The sequence below is a fragment of the Rhodnius prolixus genome, unplaced genomic scaffold, assembly GCF_049639745.1.
Source record: "Rhodnius prolixus isolate KJV_2025 unplaced genomic scaffold, Rpr scaffold_27, whole genome shotgun sequence".
Classification (NCBI taxonomy): Eukaryota; Metazoa; Arthropoda; class Insecta; order Hemiptera; family Reduviidae; genus Rhodnius; species Rhodnius prolixus.
This window is the reverse complement of record NW_027411607.1, coordinates 934001-940000: the sequence shown is the minus strand read 5'-3', so window position 1 is coordinate 940000 and position 6000 is coordinate 934001.

Sequence of the window (6000 nt, the reverse complement as noted above, 5' to 3'; positions counted from 1 at the left end):
AGACGGAAAAACCCCACGGTTAAGAGAGAATAGAGAAGGGGAAGGTTGAAACCATGGGAACTGAGAAATAAACAAAACCACAAAATAGCAGAAAAATAAGATTTGGCGGCGACAACAAAGGAAAGATTAACGAAAAAATAACGCGTACGACGAGAATTGGAATAAGGAGAGAGAGAGAGCAATAGAAAAAGGCGAGATGGAGAACTGTCAAACGGTACCGCCGAGAAAGGATGGTACGCGGCTTAACACTTTTTTTTTTTTTGGACTTTATATTATTTATGATGATATATTATTTATGATGATATATTATTTATGATGATATATTATTTATGATGATATATTATTTATGATGATATATTATTTATGATGATATATTATTTATGATGATATATTATTTATATACAGAAAAGTATACATTGTAAAATAATGCTTCAATAGTAAATTTTTAAATTACTACAGAAAAGTATTAAAACTGTCCGGTAGGACAGTTGTATTAGGGTTGATCGTCAAAAACTGCACGAAAAAGCGTAACGTTGAAAAACACCCAACTTTGACAATTTTTTTCTCTTTTTCTACAAAAGATAAAATTCCCAAATTTTCTTTAAAATATAGGGCAAACCCTCCTTTATAGCTGTAATTTTTTTGCAACAACCCAGATCTAATAGGTATCGAGAAAAAAGTTGCCAAAAATGAGCAAAAACGGCTTTTTCAAAAAATGTTCTTGTTCTTCTTCTTCTTCTTCTTGTTACCTTTTTTGCAAACAACGTAGCGCCTAAACGCTGGAACCGATTTTCATGAATGAGGTGTCATTCGATTGGGAATTTTATGTAGATGTGCCTTTTGGGGGTCTCGACGCTGTACATCGAATGGGGGAGGAGTTAGCCCCCTTAATGTAAGGCCCCCTCCAAAATTATTATTACTAATTACTCTGTAAATCTTGGCCCGATTTTGATAAAATTTGGTAGGATGTTAGGGTTAGGGCTCCCCTACGTAACATTAAAGCGGCGATCAGCTCTTACACTTGTTAAGGGGCAGTGTAGCAATCGTTTCAAATTATCGACACGTGAACCGATTTTCATGAATGAAGTGTCATTCGAATCGAAATTTTGTACAGATTTGCACTTTAAAAGTCTTGACGCCGTGCCTCATGAGGAGGGGAGTTTGCCCCACCCAAATAAGGCCCTTTCTAAAACCATATTATTACCAATATTTCTATAACGCTTAGTCCGATTTTGCTCCGAAAATTCAGCTCGAATAAGTGGTTAAAGCTCCTCTACGTTGCTGATGCTCTTGCACCTACTGAGAGGAAGTACTGCAATCGTTTAAATTATCAATGAGTGAACCGATTGAAATCAATGAATTGTCGTTCGATTAAAAAATCTTTGCCTCTTTGCCTAGAAGTACTGCAATCGCAGTTTACTTTTCTTACTCCTCTTAAAAGGAAGTACTGAAATCGCAGTTTAATTTTGCTATTTACGTACAAATACCTTCCTATGTTATTCAAAACGCTTTTTCAATAAAAGTTGTTATTGAGGATGGTTTGGGGGACCGCAACTATAATCATTCTTTAAAAAGATCTCTCCAGAGGTAGTTACGGTTCCGACTTAACACCTTATCAGATTATAATGATAGAATTGTTTATTCCAAATTTTAAAAAAATCTGTAAAGAAGATATGTAACTTTGTAAAATAGACAAAAAGGAAAATCTATCCAAAAGGTACAAAAATCTCTTTAACAAAAACTTACAGTTTAAAATGTTAAGTATAAGGGTTGATTAAACGCCAAAAGGTACACAAATCAGCAAGCACCCAACATTTCATTAATTCTTCATTAATATTTATGTAATTTTACTGTATTAATTTTCATTAATATTTTTTAGAATTTATTAGATGTCACAGACCCTTATGCTGGCCACTTCATTTATAATATTTTTTTGTTATAATTATGATAAATCACACAAACGTACATGCATGTTAAAGTATAAAAAGACAAAGTTAGAGTAGGCTACTGTCTTGAATTCGTCTTACCGAAATATTCGTGAGCACAAATATCACACAGTTAATGTGTACAAACTTCGATTATTCTCTTCATGCTTCAACTCTAAGTAGATCTAATGTAGTGAAGGACCTTGGTGTTACGTTCTGTGCTAACCTTTCATTCAACCTCCACATGAACTCCATAGTCACAAAGGCAAATAAAATGCTTGGCTTTATATCTAGATCTACTCGAAACTTTAAAGATGTCAGAACCATAATTATCCTTTACAAAGTAATGGTGCGACCTATTCTTGAGTACTGCTCTGCTTTATGGTCTCCTTATCAGAAAACTTACGTCAACAAACTTGAATCACTTCAAAGAAGATTCCTAAGATTGCTCTGGTATCGAGAGACAAAAGTCATGGCGGAGGTACCGTACGATGACGTAATGGAATTTACTGGTTTGAGTACTTTACAGTTTCGTAGACAAACCACAGACTTAAATTTTATTTTCAAAATTCTAAATAATAATATAAACTGCCCTGAACTTTTATCATTGTTAAATTTTCACGTGCCAACAAACGGTACTAGACAAAAACAAGTGTTTTCTAAAGTGTGCCATGGTACCAATTATCGTAAGTTCAGTTATTTTCCAAGAGTTGCGGATCAAGTTAATCATCTACCCGCTGATTTTGATATATTTAACACCAACATGATCGAGATGAAACATTTGTTAAATGGCTGATTTTGCGGTGATTGGTACTAGGGAAAACTTACCGGTTATTTGTGATATAAAGATTTATTAATTGAGTAAAGTTTCTATTTTTAAAGTATATTTTATAGTACATATTTTGAAGTATTTTGTTTATCTATTAAGTAAATTATGTGTATATATTATTTCTATTTTATCTTTATTTCTATTCTACGATATATATATGTATAAATGTATGATGTATGTATATTCTATAATTATTATATATTGAGTTATTATTAAATGTTATTTTAAATTATATTTCTTTGTAACTGGGTGATTGCCCGTCTTGTAAATAAATAAATAAATAAATAAATAACAAGTAGATTATTCAACAACAATTATTCATTTCTCAATTGTAATTTAAATTAGTCTCCCTAATTTTACTTATTAAAACTGTCCGGTAGGACAGTTGTATAAGGGTTTAGTAAAATATTGGAATAATTAGCTGTCCTAAAAATATGCATATCTTATTTACTTTATATTACATATTAAATTTTTTGATAAAAAAAAGTTTTGAATTTTTTAGCCTCATAATTTTTTTTTATAACGTTTTTCTTTTCAACCAGTAATTAATAGTTTGATTATTATTGTTGGAACCCCAACTTCACTTTGCTGCATAATTGAACAGCTACATAATTTTTGTAAATAGAAAAAAAATAATTTTTATATGTACATATGATTGCTTATCAAAGAAAAATAAAAAAGGAAAAGAGGCAAATAGCCCATTTTAAAAAGTCTTTCTCAAGACTCTGGAATGGCAGTGTGGTTCTTTGGACGGTACAGAGATAGCGACGCAGTCGCGACGCCAGGGCGCAGCACGGTCGACTTCGCTATAAAAAGGGCAGAATCGGCCGTGTCTGCATCAGTCCAAGATAATTTTTCAACGGGAAAACATCCACAATAGCTACCCTAGCTGGAAGATTGCTGACTGGGCCTTACTCTCAACCTGGATCTCTGTACCGGCCAAAGGACCTCACTGTCCGGACCAGAACAAAAAATCGATCACTTAACCCCTGTATTGTGAAGAAAGAAGAAAGAAGGAAGTGCAGCACACGAGACGCCTTGGTTTACCAGCTACGAAGGCGAGCCGAACGCCAGCGCTGCCGCAGTGCGAGACAAGAGCGAGGACCAAGCCCAGCACACGAGCCGCTGCAGTTCGCCAGCTACGGAGGCAAGCCAAATCACCAGCGCTGCCACAGTGTGAGATACGAGCGAGGACCAGGCCAATTGGTACCGGGGTTTATCGGGGTGCTGGCCACACTGCCGGGGCTCCCAAAGCCGGTTGACTGGTATTAGCGAACGGCCCTTTTCAGGGCCTCTCACATCACTTTTGCTGTGGCCTCGCGCTGGGAGCAAGCCATTCTCGGAGCGGCGCAGTCACTTCAACCAACAGTGTGAACGGCCCTTTTCAGGGCCACCCAACTGTACGGCTACCCCGCTGGGGAGCGCCATAGGCGAGTCAAGCGCCGACACATTTTTTTGTGAACGGTCCTTTTCAGGGCCATCCAGTCACTTGTACCTGCGAGCGGTGAGAAGAAGAGCTTGTATACTGGACTTCATCCCTCGGCCGCATTAGTATACAACAATTGGTGACCCCGACGTGATGACTGAAGCGAGGGACGCACCGCTCGAGCCTGCACCGGACACAGAGGCTGTAAGCCTCGTGAAGTTACCCCAGTTCTGGGAGGAAAATCCAGCATTATGGTTTCTACAAATCGAAGCTCTATTTGGGGCCTACAAGATCAAGAGCGAGGCTGGACGATTTCAAGCCCTGGTTGGTCAGCTACCATATCAGGTGCTTACACAAATAGCCGGCTCAGTGCAGTCACCTGGTCCAGTGCCTTACACGTCAACGAAGGAAAAACTGATCGCTATCTACAGTCAAAGCCAGGAGAGAAGGATACTAAGGCTTCTGGAACAAACACAGCTTGGCGACATGACTCCTTCACAGCTGTTGCGACAAATGCAAAACCAAGCGGGTACAGCGATGTCGGACGGCGTCTTACGTACCGTTTGGCTGCGAGCACTACCGCAGAGAGTGAGAGGGATTCTAGCCGCTATTGAACAGGACGACCTAGACAAGTTGGCCACTGTGGCAGACAAGGTAATGGAGGTAGACTCCAATACCTCTGTTCACGCTGTGAGGGATACTGACGGCGACAGACTTGCTCGACTGGAGAAGCAACTGCAAGATTTGCATGAGCAATTTTCTGCATTGGCCACTACCATTCAGCGCAGCAACCGTGGAAGAAGTAGGTCCCGGAACCGTGACCAAGGAGCTCCCAAGGATGGGTATTGCTACTACCACCACAAGTTCGGGGAGAAGGCCACAAAGTGCAAGAAACCTTGCAAATGGGAGACCACCAGCCAGCCGTCAACAAATGGGACGCGGTAGACGGGAAGGCGGAAGCCGCTACCGCTAATAAATTCCGCCGTCTCTTCGTCACGGACATAAAAACAGGGACAAGATACCTGGTGGACACTGGCGCGGCGATATCCATCATCCCCAACTGTAACAAGGCCAGGGAACGAGACTCAGGATTCAGCCTGTATGCGGCTAACGGCACTCCAATCCCAACTTATGGAGAGCAAAGGAAGAGCTTGGATCTTGGCTTACGCCGACTGTTCGTGTGGGATTTCATCGTGGCCAACGTCACGCAGCACATACTTGGGGCAGACTTTCTCGCCGGAAGCAATCTGGTGGTTGATTTGGCCCAGCGCTGTCTAATAGACCGGACCACAGGACTCGCAACTATAGGGTCCATTGAAGTCGTGGAGCTACTAGAGCTATCTACTGTACCACCGCACGTACCATTTAGGGAGTTGCTGCTACAGTTCCCTACTTTAACGAAGGTTGGCTCACATAAGGTACGACAAAACAACGGGATATTTCATCACATTGAAACTACAGGGCCTCCCGTATGCAGCAGGGCGCGCAGATTGCCGCCAGGCAAGTATCAAGCTGTCAAGGAGGAGTTCCAGCAAATGATGAACGACGGTATCTGTCGGCCATCCAAGAGCCCATGGGCCAGCCCACTGCATGTGGTTGAGAAGAAGGATGGAACATTGCGACCTTGCGGTGACTACCGCCTGCTGAATAGCAAGACCGTGCCAGACCGATACAATGTGCCTAACTTGCACGACTTCACGATTCAGTTATACGGCACTAAGATTTACTCGGCTCTGGATATAAACAAGGCGTACCATCATATACCAGTGGCGGAAGAAGACATTCCGAAGACGGCTATAATCACACCGTTTGGCCTATTC